Here is a 19482-nt window from a genome sequence, read left to right as displayed (position 1 = left end):
GTTTGACTGATTGAGCAACGTATAGTGAGGGGATAATCCGAGTTCTGCAATAAGATAGCGAAGATTGAAGTTGCAGAGAATTGTCCAGATTCAATTGCCATAAGAAGCGATGATTGACGTAATAGAATTTGAGCCAAGGTGGAGATTGTTAGGAATTATGTCTCAAATTCCCATTATTATTAGTTTCTATTTTAGAGTGTAATTTTATGGTAATTTCTTATAGAGACGTGAATTGGGCTCTAAGAAATTGTAATCCTTATTCACAAAGGAATTGGGTATGTGACTCTATAAATAGACACTTAGGCTATTGTTGAGAGTGATGAATTGAGAGAGATGTAACCTCATGAAAGAGTACGATGCTGGTAGGGGTGAGTTACGGGTTTGGTAGAGTGAATACTGATGGCGAGAGGGAGTCTCATGGAGTACACGGAGAACTCGGGAAGAGTTTGTGTGTATGATCCGGTGTTGAAATTCTCTACAATTGTAATATCTCTACATATATAGTGAATCTCTTTTCATCCGTGGATGTAACCCTGATTTTGGATGTAACCACATATATATCTTGTGTTGTGGTTTGAATTATTATTTTTCCTTTCTTTCTTTTCCGCTGTGCCCAACAACTACCCACACCAAGACCTATATTAGTATGAGCATCCACACCAATTAAACCCGAGTCTCGAAACTCGAAACTCTCAAACAAGAATATTTCAGCAGCTTGTGTAAATGCAGTCTTGCATAGTGCATTACTTCCTGTCTTGCGGTCAATTAACCATAGCCCAAACAAACTTGTCAGAAATAAATTATAAGATGCCACTAAATTTAAGAGATGAATTCTACTATCTTAATCAAGAAATACAAGGGTTGTTGAATATACACAAGTACACACCGAAGAACTTGATCCCTGAGTTGAATAAGAGTCAACAAACGACTGGATTGTTCGGTACTGTGGAGATGGAAGGGAAATAGAGTAAAGCATGGAAAGAGACTGCTGCACATGAAAAGGTTTGGAGAGCAGCTTCTGTTTTGGTACATGGTTCACCCGCATACCCTATCATTCAAGTACATTATTACTAAATGTGTAATTCAACGTACAATAATTTAAGGCTCCACGATGATTTTCCCGGTAGCATGACTGTCAATGCTCTTAGCCCAAGCATTTTCAGCCCTGCTCAGAGGATATTTTGAATCGATCACCGTCTTAAGCTTCCCTTCCTTCACCAACTTAACAAGACAATCCAGGTTTTCACATTTGCGTATTAGATGTAGTGGCACCAGCTGCTTTTTAGATAAGGTGAGTTTCTTGAAGGCAAAAGTCAGCACGGTACTGATGCCGGGAGTGATATCTATTACCTTCCCATTTGTGCTTAAATTAGGCTCGAAAGTAGACCAAGGAATGCCCATTGCGCAGTGGATAACTGCATCATATTTCTGGCCTGACGGGCTCTTCAAAGCTTCCCCACCCGGAGTTTTGTAGTCGAGGACCTCATCAGCCCCTAAGCTCTTCACCAAATCCATGTTGCGCGCTCCACATGTGGCTGTGACGTGCATGTTGCCAAGCTTTGCCAGTTGAACTGCATAATGACCCACACCACCGGAGGCAGCCGTAATTAGAATATTTGTTCGCAGGCCGCTACCATCAAGCTTGATCCCTGCTGATTGAGTGACAGCCTGGTGAGCTGTAAGACCGGCTATGGGTAAGCCCACACCTTCAGTGGCTGATACTTCTGGGGGCCTACAAACAGTCAGACTTTCCTTGGCCACTGCAAACTCAGCTAGTCCGCCCCCACCCTGTCATTCAATCCCATAATGATCAAGAACCATAATAAACAAATATGGACATAGCAAACAGATTTGAGATATGATTTGTGAGGCTACCAAACAACCCATTACCGGGTTTTGGAATTCAGAACACCTTTTCTTCTTTCTTTTTTTTTTTTTTTTTTTTTTTTTTTTTTTTAAACTATTCTTCAACTGATAAAATCATCCAACTGGATGTTGATCGGATTTTCTCAACTCATGCTTTTGTCTTTTTCCTCTGCTATGACATGTAGATTACTTTGGAGGGTCATGTTGTGCTTTGGTGTAACAAGGCAAGGTGAGAGTTTCGAACTAGGAGGCAGAGAATTTGGCTTCAAGGGAAGGAAAAACATGAGAATTGATCGCTACATTTGTTGGGAAACGTGCAAGTTTTAAAACTTTTTAAGGGATTTTGATTCATAGATCTTGATTCATCACATGGAGACAAGTTTTATACAAAAATAAAATATGATGTATCATTCAATTAATAGATTGAATACTTACATCAAAGGTCTGAGTAAACCTTTAATTCTTTCATCTAAAGTGAATGTTCTCACTTATTGTAGATCCCTTAGCAAGATGCCTTTTCTTGGATCTCCATCTTCTTGATAATTGTTTTGCCTTTAGGAATCACTCATAAGCCTCCATGAATGACCTTGAAAAATTAGGCTTGTGGGAGCCTTCATTAGATGAGAACATAAACCTTAATTTTCTAGAGAGAGAAAATATATTCCTTCTTTCTTCTTATAAAAATCATCATTCAAATATACATAGACCATGTATATTTATAGGCAACATAAAGATAAAGAAAAGTAAACAACAAATCCTTCTTAATCTCTAATTCACATGTCTCAAATCTAATATGATTCCAATATCAAGTTGGGCTATGAGTGAGAATCTATTGAGCTTATTATTTTGTTGGCTACAATGAATTAATAATTGGCCCGGTCCATGGACCCAATTCAATTAATTCATAAATTAATTTCTACTCCATTAAAAGAAATTAATTGAACTCCAATTAAATAATAAATAACCTCTAAGTCAATATTACACTTTGACTCCTCTATGCATAATTAGTTATCGGATAAATAAAGCCATCAATCCGACTACTTAATTAATATATTTATTTTGGTACCTTTGATTATTTCTGACTCGATCACAATAAAACATTTGTTTGACAAAAATAATAATTTAAATAAATAAATATATAATAAATCATTTTGTCTAAAAACACACGAAGGCCTTCGAATTTACTTTGTGATCAACCATAATCAATATAAAATAAATACAAGTAGGAATGATGCAAATATTGAAAATATAACCCTCTAACTATTAATTACATAACTACCCAAAGTGTCGGTCTAAGGATATCGAAGAATCCGCCGAACAAATCAAAGTAATTATTAATTAATAAAAGAGTTTATACTTTTCTCATGCTTAAGAGTCAAATGGTATGACGGTGAAAGGGAGCAATTGCATACGACGGCTCTCGCAATATATCTCAACCTAACGCGGATCCAGTTCAAGTCTTAATTAATTATGAGTCCATCCATAATTACCGACTATGAACAATTTATGATTACTATTTATATACATGTATTGATTGCCATCACATACATATATAAATATCTCTTATAATCAAATGGACACTATTAATTCTATAGTGAATCGAAACATAATACATTGAATTCACCAATTGTATAAAGCATAAATATTTCAGAAACGTCAGGAACATATGTCACTATAATCTAAATGGGAATTTGCTATGCCAGGGCATATAAATCCCAATAGCTCCCACTTGCCCTCATAGCCAATTCAAATTACAACTAACTCCAATGTTATCCAGATGATGATCAAAACTATTGATCGATGACACCTCTGTTAATGGATCAACAAAGTTGTGTTCCAATGCAATGTTCTAGCCATGAATACATTTTCTTGCCAGACAATATCATGTAGAACATGATACTTCCTCTCAGTGTATCTTGTTCCTTTATGGAACCTTGGGTCATTGGTTTGGACTACTTCTGCACTATTATCACAACATAGTTCAATAGGTAGGCTAGTATACTCCACAACCTCTAAATCAGTGAGATCAAACCAATAGGCTTCATTTGCCGCCTTTAAGGCTGCAATATATTCCACTTGTAGGTTTGAGTCAGCAGTTGAAATCTACTTAACAATCTACCAACTGATTTCCCTTCCATTAAGTGAACATACACTAAGTCATGAACCTCATAGTATCTACTTTTGATTGAAAATCAGAACTAACACACCTGATTAGGACCATATCATCATATCTATAAATGAGTATGATATCCTTGGTCCTCTCAGGTACTTAATGATATTTTTCATAACAGACCAGTTATCAAGTCTAGGATAGGATTGATATCTTTTGACTATCCCTACTATGTAGCGGATGTCTTATTTGGTATAGACCATGGCATATATGAGACTCCCATATGCCAAAGCATATAGTTCCAGTTTCATTTACTCAATCTCCTCTACTAGTCTTAGAAAACTACTTACTAGAGAGAGCAATCCATATCAATAAAGCAAGAACTCATTCTTTGAGTTATGCATACCAACCTGCTCAAAACTTTATCAATGTAGGATTATTAAGATAAGCCTATTTTCCTTTTAACCTGATCTTGCAAAAGCTTGATCCTAAGAATATAGCTTACATCTTGAAAATCATTCATTTAAAAGTAATTGAACAACTACCTTTTTATTGATGACAAAACTTCCACGTCATTATAAATGAGTAGGATGTCATCAATATATAGAATTAGGAAAAATAATGACACTCCCTTATACACTCATGATTTAATTACTAAGAAATCTTCTGGTATCCTTTTGTAGATTAACTTGCCTTCCATAGGTATCACCCTACTAGAAAGTTCTACAAGATCTAAGATTTTATTAAAATACACAGATTCTAACTCTGATTTCATAGCAACTTGCCAAAACGATCTGTATCCATATCGGTTCACGCTTCCGTGTAGCTTACTGGGTCTAACTCATGTTTAACAGGAATGTCCATAACGGTCTCACCTAAAAACATGATTCTGTCGGATTGGATGATAATCCTCCCACTACAACAATGTACCGATGCAGAAATCTGTGTATTTGATGATGCTGATGCATCAATAGAGAATTCATATATTATTCTCAATCTCTATAATAAGTGTGTTCACATGTGGTACATCTGGTACTCATATCATATTCTCTAACATTATGCTACTAGGTATGTGATTCATAATATGATTCTCCTATAGATAAATAGTGAGTGTAAATAATCAACTTTTATCTTTGAGATCATAAAATAATCCATCCTAGTGACTTTAGAGTAGCTATCAAATCTAGCATGCCTATGATCTGCTTCCAACTTATTCGTCTATATCAAACGCACATGTGCAAGACTACCCCATATGTGCATGTGATTCAAACTAATAGTTAGTAAAAAACACAGCTCAAACGGTATCCTTAAGACAGACTAAGATATAATGCAGTTCATAATGCGCATCGATATCATTAACACTAAACTCTTAAATGAAAGAGATAATGTAGCATAATTGTTCATAGATCTAACCATGTTAAGTGGAATTCTGTTATTCCTATTTGACACCTTAATCAATTGAGCATCAATTGCGGAAAACTGGTACACAACACCCTCATTGACTATATAGTCTTTGCACTATCCCAAGAAATACTCATATCCACAATCAGATCGAAGTGTTTTGATAAGTTTACCTAATCTGTGCTCTATATCAGTCTTGACACTTTCAGAATATACCAAAAGTTTAAGACTCTTGTCGCATCAGATAAATTTATCCAAAACTTGAGTAATCTTGCTTGGATGTTCATAAGACCACACGTGTTTGTGTGTACTGATTCCAATTGTTCTTTATGTCTATTTCATTTGGCTGATTAAGCCCTTAGGGTTTTCTATCCTTCAATAAAAGATTCACAAGTTGGTTTAGGCTCCTCTGACTCACTAGGTTATAAACCTTCTTTGACCAATCTTTGAATCTCATTTTGATTGATTACAACCCAATAATAGACACTAAAAATACAATGAGTCAGGAATAACAATTTTTCTCTTAACATTCAATCTAGAAGATGCAACATTAGTTTCTACATCCTGCAAATCTTAAGAGTTTATGATTATGGTATATTAACCATCTTTCAATGCACCAGAAGCAATCGCATAACTATTCAATTTTATAAAACCAGTTTTACAAAATAACGATCCAGTTTTTATAAACCACAAGTGAAACAAAAATTAGATAGCGTCTAACCTCTGTGCATAAAGATAATTCTCTAATACTAATATGCTCATACTCTCTAATTTCAGATGTAATGCTCCCACTGACTTAGCTATAACCTTGACGTCAGGTCAAGTACAAATATATTCCGTATCATCGAGGGTTCTGAATTCCTGAAATTCTTGCAATGAATTGCAAACATGTTTGGTGGGTCCAGAATCTATTCATCAGGAATTAATAGATACAACCACATAACATGGCTCAATGATTAAATATATATTTTCCTATGCCACGTCATTGCTTAGACAGTTTGTCCTTTAGTGTCTTAGTCAGCGGCAAAAGAAATAATTTCATTCGCCCTCAACATACACTGCCTTATTCCCTTTAACTATTTGGATACTTATGTTTTGTGCTAGCCTAGTCCTATTATCATCCTTCTTCTTTGCTTTGCCCTTCCACTTGGGCCTAGAAGAAGATGGTATAGACTAGGTTAGATTGATAGGAATGCCTATACTTTTGATTATCCCTTCATCTGTTACCAATTCTATAAGAATATCAACGAGTGTGAACTCAAACTGATTCCTTATTTAGTTTACTCTGAAAGAACCGAGCCAGTTTGGTAACAAGGCAATAATCATGTTAACTTGAAACTTACCACCCAAGTCAACCCTATTGATCTCCAGCTAATTTTTAAATAATAAACAATCATTTTCAAAATACAATTTCATACTGGAGTTCCTTAGGCTATCTTGATGATGTTCAAGTCTGACATAGTACGTAGGCATACGCCCTATCTAATCTCACTAAAACATCTCATTAAGTATCTTAAAGTAAAGGAATTAGGTATAGGAGTATTAAATACATTTTGTACCCTTACGTTGTGAATAAAATATCTAAGTTCCTTTTCTTGTCATTATAAATGAGGTCCACATACATTGAATATGTTAGCAGGCAGATAACATGGATTAGACATAATAAATCTGAATATAAATGCATTCATACAATACGCAAGGTGAATTATTAATACTATCATGCATATTTAAAATTAAAATGAGTTTGTTAACCACATAATATAATAAATCTCAAATAGAATAAGAAATCATTATCATTATTGGTAAACAATCCCTTTTAATTAATGCGGGTTCCTCAACTCTGTAGCATAATAAATCAATCAATCAATATGTCAATAACTTATTCTGTTGGAGGAGTTCATTATTACTATTGTTGAGATTCATTTGCTATTAGGCGAGCACTTCCATTAAAATAGTATGTGGGTCCCTTAACCACTGCATGAAAAATCGGATACCAATACGCCAATAACTTATTCGGTTGGCGAAGTTCATTATTGTTATTGGCGGGCAAATCCCATCATCTCCATATCTCTTAAGACAATGCCTTGTCTATCTATATGAAATGATTCCCGATTTATGTTTAGCCTTTTGAAAATCACCTAGTATAGACCACTCCGTTGGGGAGTTAACACTATTGATTTTAGATTGAATGTATAATGTTATTAAAGCTCTAATGAAAAATAAAACATTAAATATATTGTCATTATAATCTAGACTCTTTAAATCATGCGTAGGGCCTTATTTTTAAAGATCTAAATACAATGAACATTTAATATTATTATTTTCATGAGACAACCATTCTTGTAATATTAAGACTCTTCAAATCATGCGTGGGGCCTTATTTTTGAAGATCTAATTACAATGGTTTTAATAACGAAGGCCATGGGGTAATGTATAAAAATCCTCGCTCCTACTCAATTTTTAATCATTCATAATTAGGGTTTATTTATTTATTCATTTACATGATATAATGCGTGCAAAACGTCTTAATTTTGATCCAATTAAATTTAGAAAATATTTGGACTTTAAATGATTCACTAATATTTAATTTGAGGCACACTTTAAAAATAATTTACAAAAATAATTTTTCGTTTCCCAATAAGTGCCATCTAATTAATTAGTAATCAAATCCAATTAATTTTCATAATTTAATTAATATAAATCAAGTCATTTAGATAAAATATCATGGATCTAATGCATGAATAATAATTAATTAACAATTATCTATTCTATGCATCACATAAATAAATAAACAACTGATAAAGCAAATTAAATGGCTAATGGAATCAGCTTTTAACATTTAAATACTATTCTAGTTGTACTGACAACCATCAACGGCTTGTATACACCTATAGGGAGCTTGATCGCGCTAGGAGAAGCAAAACAACGTTTTGGATGTGACCGAACGACACTGCACGCGTTGGCACGGGCCTCGGAGGTCCAGAAGCGCGTGGCACGCGCACCCACACGCCTCCACGCGCACCCATGCGCTTCCACGCGCTCATACGCGCCAGAAAGGCGCTGCAGTGCGTGGCATGCGCATGAATGTGCTTCCACGCGCCTACACGCGGGCGTGGAAGATTCTTGCTTGGCCTGGCGTGTGCTCCTCATGCGCCAGCAAGCAGCCTACCTGGCGCTTGTGGAACACGCGCCAGTTGCATGGAAGGTGCGCTGCACCTGATTCCTCTCTCCAATCCAACCGTTGTGGATCCATGCGCACGGTACTAAGGTGTACCTCGCCGCACTGGATTCTCCTTGATCTTTCCAGCACTGCAGTCGCTGCTGGCGGCGCTCCGGTCGCCTAAAAGTCGCCGAAAAGCAATCGAAAACAATAAAAAAAAAAACAGAAAAATTAAATTTAGGCTCTAAAAATTCCAGAAAAATTCTGAAAAATTTCTAAAAAATCCCAGAAAATTCCTGAAGCCTAATTTAACCCTCGTGGGCCTTCTTGAAGCTTCATGATATCCTTTGATGAAGATTACACGACTTTAATAAATACTTACAATTTGAAATACAATGGAAAAAATTAAATTACATTATTGAATTTTCAAACGGCTAAATCAAAGCCTTAATTACATTCATCCAAAGATAAAATTACATTCAACGAACCTATAAGCTTCATCCATGGCCCAAACACACATCATCATCCATTCACAATTATACATACATCATCATGTATCAATATATTAAATCATACATCAATATATATATATATATATATATATATATATATATATATAATTTGGATCCATGATGATGATTTTGATAAAAACATGATCTCTAGTAATGAATCAAACCATGCTCTGATACCACTGTTGGGAAATATGCAAGTTTTAAAACTTTTTGAGAGATTTTGATTCATAGATTTTGATTCATCACATAGAGACAAGTTTTATACAAAAATAAAATATGATGTATCATTCAATTAATAGATTGAATACTTACATCAAAGGTCTGAGTAAACCTTTAATTCTTTCCTCTAAAGTGAATGTTCTCACTTATTGTAAATCCCTTAGCAAGATACCTTTTCTTGGATCTCCATCTTCTTGGTAATTGTTTTACCTTTAGGAATTACTCATAAGCCTCCATGAATGACCTTGGAAAACTAGGCTTGTGGGAGCCTCCATTAGATGAGAACATAAACCCTAATTTTCTAGAGAGAGAAAATATATTCCTTTTTCCTTCTCATAAAAATCATCATTCAAATATACATAGACCATGTATATTTGTAGGCAACATAAAGATAAAGAAAAGGAAACAACAAATCCTTCTCAATCTCTAATTTACATGTCTCAAATCTAATATGATTCCAATATCAAGTTAGGCTATGAGTGAGAATCCACTGGGCCTATTATTTTATTGGCTACAATGAATTAATAATTGGCCCGGTTCATGAACCTAATTCAATTAATTCATAAATTAATTTCTACTCCACTAAAAGAAATTAATTGAACTCCAATTAAATAATAAATAATCTCTAAGTCAATATTACACTTTGACCTCTCTATGCATAATTAGTTATTGGATAAATAAAGCCATCAATTCGACTACTTAATTAATATATTTATTTTGGTACCTTTGATTATTTCTGACTCGATCACAATAAAACATTTGTTTGACAAAAATAATAATTTAAATAAATAAATATATAATAAATCATTTTGTCTAAAAACACACGAAGGCCTTCGAATTTATTTTGTGATCAAGCATAATCAATACAAAATAAATACAAGTAGCAATGATGCAAATATTGAAAATATAACCCTCTAACTATTAATTACATAACTATCCAAAGTGTCGGTCTAAGGATCCCGAAGAATCCGCCGAACAAATCAAAGTAATTATTAATTAATAAAATAGTTTATACTTTTATCATGCTGAAGAATCAAATGCCATGACGGTGATAGGGAGCAATTGCATACGACGGCTCTAACAATATATCTCAACCTAACGCGGATCCAGTTCAAGTATAAATTAATTATGAGTCCATCCATAATTACCGACTATGAATAATTTATGATTACTATTTATATACATGTATTGATTGCCATCACATACATATATAAATATCTCTTGTAATCAAATGGACACTATCAATTTCATAGTGAATCGAAACATAATACATTGAATTCACAAATTGTATAAAGTATAAATATTTCAGAAACGTCAGGAATATATGTTACTATAATCCAAATAGGAATTTGTTATGCCAGGGCATATAAATCCCAACAACATTTGCCATTTTCCTATGGATTTGAAACCACCTGTGAAGAATGTATGCAAATAGGATACATGTACTGCAAGGACTCCTCTGTTTAACTCATCTTGCCCTGATTATGTGATTAACAACAGTCTCCGATTTTTCCTTCATTATAAATAATTTAGCCTAAATAACGAAAATCTTATACTTTTTTTGTACCTCTTGATCCTCAATATTCATTACATCCCTATTTGTATTTCTAAATTTATTAAAATAACATGTCACATATTCAGTTTTATTTCTACTTATCTTAGACATGTTATATGATATGTATGCATGAAATGAAATATAATGTATTAGTAATTCAGAGGCTCCTAGGGCATAAGCCAAATGAGAACACTGATAATTTTTTTAAAGCTTGAAGCCATTCAAAACCGCCTCTCCATGAGGTGAGCCTTAATTTCTTGGAGTGCCTTAATTTCTCTTGAAACATGGCAACCATTCAATGATAAGCTCCAAACCACCGCAATATGATATTTCCACAAAACAATTTGAAATCATGTGAAGCCTTTTTTTTTTTTAATTGGAAGTTCACCTTCATGGCCTCACCAATGGCGCAAGTACACACTAGAAGGAAGGTAAAAAAAGAAAAATAAAAAACGAACGAGGAGGATGCATTATACTTACAACATGGCCAAGCATGGCTAAAACTTTGTCACCAGGTTTAAAATTCTTGACTCCACCTCTCCTGCCACATCAGTAACTTTTTCAACCAAAAAATAATCATTAACCCCAAAAACATAACCTGCAAATACTTCCCTAAAATTGCAAGATTAATACTTTTAACTTAATACAAATACATTGGGGTTTCATAATTTAATGTTTTGATCTGGAAAAATCCTAATTCAATTGCATATAAGTGTTTCTGGAAACTGCTTATTCTGAAATTTTCTGAGTATACATGACTTAGGCACTTCGATCAATCGACATATCAATTGAAAGGCACTGGACGTATGTGGACCGACTGACATGAGTCCTTGATCCACTGAACTTCAGGGAAACAAATTTTTTATTTTTTATTTTACAATCTAAACTCTAAAACCATAATCTTTCTACTACTCTATTTTGTATATCAAATTAGTCTACATTAAAACCATTAGTCCTTGATCATTTGAAAGGCACTGGACGCATGTGGACGGATTAAGTGACATACGTTAATAGAACATATGAATCATATATGATAATGTTTATATTGCAGATTTCTTTTTTTCTTTTTTCTTTTTTTGCTAAATATTATGTTTTGTTTTTTTCCTTTCACTTTTATGAGTTTTGAATTTTATGTTCTAATTATTTAAAAATGCATCAGTATAAGAATATCATTAAACTAAAAATACAGGTGTATTATACATAATAATTTATCGTACTCAAATTAGTCTACATTAATATTTTTGCATAAAAAATTAAGTAATAAAGTGACTTTAAAATAAAAACAAATAAGTAAATATTTGATACAATACAGATTTTAGTCTGCATTAAACTTTTGTAATTCAAAATAAAATATAAAGTGAATTGAAAAAAACAGAAAGTTGCAGTTATATTCAATAAAATCCATTGGACTAAAAGTAAACTTGAAATACTGACAATGCCTTAAAATCTAATACATAGGCTATCACTAAATATCAAAACACCTTTAAATATTAAATAAAATACATTAAATATCATCTATATTTTTATGTACCCACAAAACACACACACACACACACACACATGGACAGTTAAAGCAGTTAAAAAAAAAAAAAAAACCATGTAAATATATAAATAACATCATACATGTAAAGTATTCATATAGATACTAACAGCATGCTAATACTTCATGAAGTGTTTCTCCTCGAAAGTTAACAAAAGGAAAATTGTCACAATTGAGGGCCAAAATGGAGAGGCTCTGCAGGGTCCTGAGCTACAAAATGAGTTCCTCAACCACTTCCAAAACTTGCTGGGGCAGAGCTACAACCACTATCCAGCATGCTGCAGGGATCTACATCAACCCTACCAACTGGAGGGACCTAATTTCATGGTGCTCAACAACCTGGAGACAGAACCACTTCATCACACACAAGTTGCTTCTCTCATGTGTCATTTACTTCATATGGCATGAGAGAAATGCAAGAGCATTCAGGAACAAATCATCTTCATGCCCACCACATCATCCATCGCATCAAGGACTGTATAAGAGCAAGGTTTACATCTCTTAAATTAAAGTCTAGTGCAGAAATGAGGAAGATTGGCTCCCTTGAAGCACTCCAGTAGCTTTTCATTCAAGGATGTTCTTATGCCAATGGACAATCATGGTTCCTAAGACAGCAGCTGTAACATTACTGTTATCCCTCACTTGTTCAACAAAGATTTGGCCTCCAGCATACCACACTGCTACTGGAATTGATGAAGGGAACTATAGCCTATTGAGATTACTTAATAGAAGCACTTGGTAGCTTGACAGGTTGTTGCATTGGTATTTGTCTGATGTTGTATTGATTGGATCAGTTTTTGGCTTAGATTGCTTTTACTTTACTACTCTAGGAGACAACCTTTGTTGTCTTTAGCCTGGACTTGTATTGTCCTACTTGGACTCCTGTACATTCTTCTTTTTATTTATTAAAGCTTACCATTTACCTTAAAAAAAAAAAACACACACGCATATATACACTAGTAACAATTCACCTGCAACGCACATCATCATCATCCCTATCTTTGTCTCATACGAGTGGAGTTGGCCACATGAATCCTCATTTTCTATTCTTTCCTATTGCATGTCAACCACGTCTCTTACAATATTTACTTTTTTAAAATATTTTTTAATTACTTCATCCCATGTAAGCTTTGGTTGGCCTTTTTGTTGCTTACCTTCTACCTTCTAGCTAGGAAAACCACCCTTCTCTGGCCTCTTAACTGGTGCATCTTCTGTTCTACGCTGTATATGACCATACCACCTAAGCCTACTTTCTCTAATTTTATCACTAATAGGAGCTACTCCTAACTTACCCCTCACTTGTTCTCTGCTAATCCTATCTCTTCTACTTACTCTTATTATCCATCTTGGCATCCTCATTTCCGCAACATGAGCACGTTGTTCTTGTTTCTTTTTCATCGCCTAACACTCTGCTCCATACAACAGTCCTATAGAATTTTCTTTTCATTTATCTGAGATTCGTTTATAACATAGGATGCAATTAGCTTGCCTCCATTTTTTCCACCCTGTTCCAATCCTATTTCCTACATCACCATCCATCTCTCCCATCTTTTTGTAATATTGACCTTAAATAGCAAAAACAGTTATTTTGAGTAACTATATTTGGTCTTGAATTTTAATATTTATATTGTCTTCTTCTGTTGCTTTATCAAAATTACATCTCATACACCTCTGTTTTAGTTTTACTAATTTTTAGACCTTTTGCTTCTAAAGCTTTTCTCCATATTTCTAACTTTGTTGCTAAAGCTTCTTTCGACATATCTATTAAAACAATGTCATCCGCAAATAACAAGCACCATGGAATGTTTTCTTGGATATATTTCGTTATTTCATATAACACTATTGTAAATAGGTATGGACTTAGCACGGATCCTCGATGTAGTCCTACTTTTATGGAGAAATCCCCAGTTTCTCCACATGTAGACGAACTCTAGTCAACATCTCGCTATACATATCCTGAATAAGATTTATAAGTTTATGAGGGACTTGTTTACTTTTTAGAGCCCAGCAAATTATGTCTTAGGTGTAATTTTTAGAAATTTTCCAAGAGTCATAATTTAGATTAAATAAATCAATTTATTTTTATAAAATGTAAAAAAAAATAAAAATTGGCATTTATATAGCAATATATATATGCTCTTGGGAGACACATGTAAGGTATTTAAGAACTTTATTCAGGTTGTAGTTGTGAAAAAACCAAAAGAACAAGGATACCGATTCAGTGGTTCAAATTGTTAAATGAAAGATCAAAATGAGAAAATAAAATCTTGCTGATGAGAAAGGTGACATAAGAAAGATATATTGTTGATATAGGCTGCAAGTGCATTCAATGTACCTGGTATGTATGGAAATTTGCGGGGAAAAATAGGTCGTAACAAGCCATCTTGAATTTTCCAATCCACTGGATTTAAGCTTGCTGCTTCTAGTTTCAGCAAAACCTCATCTAAATTGGGGGCAGGAACAGGAACTTCAACATGCTGCAACATGGAATTCAGAAGTTAAGGTAGGACCAAACTCATTAAAATAAGTTGATCCCTGCTGTCTTACTTCAGGGAGCATTCAGATGCTTCATAAATTATAAATGTGCAATCATATCCTGCAAGACGTGAGAAGAGGAAGATTGATTTACATAGAGGGCAACTGACAAATAGGTCGACCAAAACTAAAATGCAATGAAGTGATAAAGAAATGATTTCAATATATTAAATGCACTAGAAGATACGACGTATGATATAAAAAAGTGGAAAAAGAGAATCCATATGACTGATCCGTTTGTACGGGATAATAGCAAGGATGATGATGATCCTGCAAGGGCCGTTGCTTGAAGCAATGGTAAAAGGTGTTGTCAAGAATGAAAACGTGCATGGGGGGCTCAAACTAGAGCAGTCACTTCTTGCAAAAAATGCCTTTGGTCTATAACAATTACAACCCCTCGCAGCACCCCATATTGGTGAGAATTGTGAGATCAAGACTGTGTAAAGACATACTCTGACCAGATTTAAGTTCTAAAATTTCAAAATTTACTCAAGTTGTCAACTAAAGAATTCCATTCATGCCCTCTTCTGTTTTACCTTCTAGAAAAATTGATATAACGGGGTTCTGAACAAATGGGGTTGATTTTCGAGCTTCAAAAACATATTGTGTGTACTCAGGGTTACAGTGTTTGTATGCTTGAAATTCATCATTGAGAAATTTATAAAGCTGAAAAAATTTCTAACAAACATTTAGTATATTCAATTGAACAAAAAGGGTTTTGAGGTATGGTGCAGAGAAATCAGAGTAAGAAAGTCAAACTGAAAATAATATGGATTAGAACATAAACTTGTCTTTTCTCTCCCGTTCTCCGAGGATGACAAATACATAAATTAAGGTTCCTTTTATTTGGATGTAAAATATTTTTTAAAAAATAAAATTTTATTTTATGGTATTTAGTTGCCTTAAAATATTTACGAAAAAAAATATTAAGACCTAACAAAACTAACTTACCCATTAATTTTGGACAAGTATTTTACGATGGATTCGAACTCAACTTTAACTTAGACCTTTACCAAATACTAAAAAAAATAAAAAAAAATAAAAATATTTATTCTTAAAAAGAAAAATCTTTTCTGAAGAAAATATTTACAGAGTCTAAATGGCGTTGAAATTTAGAACAGAAATAGCAAATTTCCTTACTCATTATGTCCAGTATAAATTATGCACCTCAATACCTCATTATGTCCAGTATAATTTATGCACCTATACCCTTGTGGGAAACTGGAAAACAGTGTCTTTTTACTGCAGATATCCTAGTAGCATGGAAATGTGGTGGTAGAACTAGAGGGGTGAATTGGTGCCTTTTCGTCTCTTGTATCTTAGCTTTATTGGTTAACCAATTACAAAATTTTACTTTCACTCAATCAACCACACAATCAAAGTAAGAAACAACACAGTAGAGAAACGCAAATCAAATGAGAAAGACCAATATTAACCGCCCCCTTCAAATAAATTTCTGGCCAGTCACTGCAAAATTGTATCTAGATACACCATTAAATAACTACCACACTTTTTTCCTACATACCCGTTAAAATCTCAACCTATAAATACATGTACAGATACGACCAAGTATATCAAATTCTCTCCAAACCTACAATGGTGGGAGCCTACTAGCTCAAACGACCTATCAAATCCTCTCAAAGGACCTATTAATAGAACCTCCCTATTATGTGTTTACTTTCCCATTCAAATATATATACACACAAATATGGAAAGACAAATTAACTTTACGGAAGAGGGATTCGAGCCAGCGTGGGCAAGAGGGTGTTTATGTGTTTACTTTACCATTCAAACATATATATATATGCATATTTATAAAATTATATATACATACACATAATATGGAAAGACAAATTTACTTTTACGGAGGAAATGTATTTTACCTCAATAATACGGAGGAAACCGTGGAAGCCAAAAACCCTTTCTTTGAAGTATCACCACCACCTTACACTACAGCATAGGGAAAAGGTGTGATATAGTGGGCATGGAGGGAAAGGATGGGAAGGTTCGTTCCATATTTGTCTCCATCGGGACTCTCTGCTTATATAATAAAGTATATGGATATTATTTCTCATTATATTTTCTTCGAAAAAAAAAAATATAATAATAATAATAATTCAGTAGCTTTTTTTTATCCGTTGAGTTTGACCTTTCAAGATGATAAGATTACGTGGTAGTATCTTGGTAGGAGCTAAGTCACACAATTCTTTTCAATGGATGTCAGTCTCATGTTTCGAGCATACTTTCGCTCTCACACTTCGCGCGCGCTCTAGCTCAAATCTCACCATTTATAATTTAATTTTGCCGCTCTTATGGTCCCGCTCTCGAATTCGCTTTCGCTCCCACTTTATGTGACTTAGGGTGAGAGTCTGTGCAACTATTGAATTATCTCGTAAATTCCAATTGTCAAGAAAAAATAAAAATAAAATACGTTGTGAATTCTACTTTGTTGAAAATAATAATAATAATAATCATAATAATAATAATAATAAAAATCTACTTTGGTAAACTTACCGCAAAGTCCTATAGAGTACTTTTTTTTTTTTTTTTTTTGTTGGAAGATATATTAGTCATTTAAATTTTGTTTACTACCAATAAATCTTACTTTTTAATTTTTTTAATTTTATTTAAGTTCTAAATTAAATTCTTTAGAAGAATCAATATGATGTTCTGAATATTTAGCATGGAACATCGTCAAATTGGTGATGAAGAGTCTGCGCATTTGTCGCCATTTTTCTACGGGTATGGCGTTATAGCGACAACAACTGGTAGTTGCTCCGGTATCGATAAGAACACAAAAACTGTATGGTTTATAGACTTTGAAGTCAAGTATGCCGTTGACATAGGTATACTTTCGCTTTTTCCCTTAAGAAGGGGCGATAAGGATTTCATCTTTTTCGTGTTGGAAATGAAAAAATAGTGCAGACTCCTTGGAAGGAAAGGTGCATCAATGGTAGCTTTTCCTTTTTCTGCCCATGTAAACCTTCTTTGTGGAAGTAGTAGATCAGAGGACTGAATGTTGGATGTTTGTGGAGGAAGTAACTTGTCCCATCCAGATGGTTCTCGAGTAGTCGTGCTGAAACTAAAATGGTATAATGTTATTACCCAGTATTCTTTTTCCATTGAACATATTAAAGGCACTAATAATTTTCTTGCAGATTTTCTAAGTAGAAATTACAATGAAGTATCTAACCTAGATATTTCTTTGTACACAGATGAGTGATCAAGGCAAAAATCCGCTTGATAAAGAAGGTTGGATCACAATCACCAAAAAAACGATCAATAAACCAACTTCATCACAACCTAACAAATGGTTTGTGGTTTTTGCTAGTCACCAACCAGGAATCTATTCAAATTGGAACGACTGCCACAAACAGTTGTGATCATTTCTTGGCTCGTGCTTCAAGGCTTATGACACACTTATAGAAGCCCAAACAGTCTTCTATCATGTGGGTAAAGTCTCCCAAAAAATGTTTTCACATTTACAGGAGCCAATAGAGGTAAACGACTTCTATAACCCTGGTCTTCCAAACAATTTTTTGGCAACCTAAAACTGTAGAAAAATAACCTGCTGCATTTGCTACATCCTATAATTACGATTATATGACCTTTCCTACCTTTACCCGAAAGGATGACCTTAGTAAGTATCCTATTTCACAAAATGGTACTTAACTTGATCTTACTAATGTCCCCTACAAAAATCATCTAAAAGCTATAGATGAATAGGCACAATCCTTAGCTATTCTGGTAAATAACCAGAAAGCTCATTGGGGAAAGATCGCTTTCTCGATTACATTGCAGCAACCCTATAAGGTGATGCCCTTGATTGGCTTCGCCAGTGGGATCAAATAGCCCAAGGCAAAATCCAAAAAGGAGACCTCCTTAACAACTTTCACGAGATACCAGATATTCTACGTGGCTTTGTTTAGATCCTTAACGAAGAACTCGTTGGACATACCGGTGAAGTACTTCTTTCTGATGATGCTAATTTTGCTCTTTCTAAAATTGAATTATGCGATATTTGCCGTTTTCCCGAATACGTCAAGATATTTAGCAAATACTTTCGGCATCTTCCCCCAAATGCTATGGAACATTGGTTACCCCAATTTTTTCATAAACTTCCCCGGGATGAGTTAGCCATCAAAGGCTATCGTGACTTTTTAGTACGAATCAAACGAACCGACAACCTTGGTTTTCGTATCAATTTCATTTATTGTCTTCTTAACAATAAATGTTTAGAAACCGAAGCCAAAAAGCAAGTAAAGAATCAAATCAGCAACACTCCAGCTGGACAGCGTTGTTGTGACAAGATTCTCCAAGAAACCTGGAAGGTTGGATGCGCACCTAGCAAATCTGCCCCTGCCCGGCATTCCATTAGGAAGAAATGCTTCAAATATCGCAAATGGAAAAAAGGGTAACAAGCCAATTCAAAAATCAAAGAAGTATGTTAAACCAACATCTTCTCCTTCTAGCAAAAGCAAACGAAAGGGAAAAAAGACTCTTGAGATAAAAAAAGGATTGCAAAAGCAACATTTGTAATGAACCTGGTCATATTGCACCCAATTGCCCTAATAAAGGTAAAAG

General features: G+C 34.2%; 1 pseudogene; it reads right to left on the bottom strand.

Annotated features, from left to right (window-relative positions):
• Positions 1-815: 815 nt before the first annotated feature.
• Positions 816-19482, bottom strand: part of LOC132306631 (chloroplast envelope quinone oxidoreductase homolog) — a 31096-nt pseudogene continuing 12429 nt past the window's right edge.

The sequence above is a fragment of the Cornus florida genome, unplaced genomic scaffold (assembly GCF_030987335.1).
Source record: "Cornus florida cultivar Cherokee Brave unplaced genomic scaffold, ASM3098733v1 CherokeeBrave_3.0.0_Hap2_Chr05, whole genome shotgun sequence".
Taxonomy (NCBI): Eukaryota; Viridiplantae; Streptophyta; class Magnoliopsida; order Cornales; family Cornaceae; genus Cornus; species Cornus florida.
The sequence above is the reverse complement of the archived record's forward strand: the minus strand, read 5'-3'. Positions and strand labels throughout refer to the sequence as shown.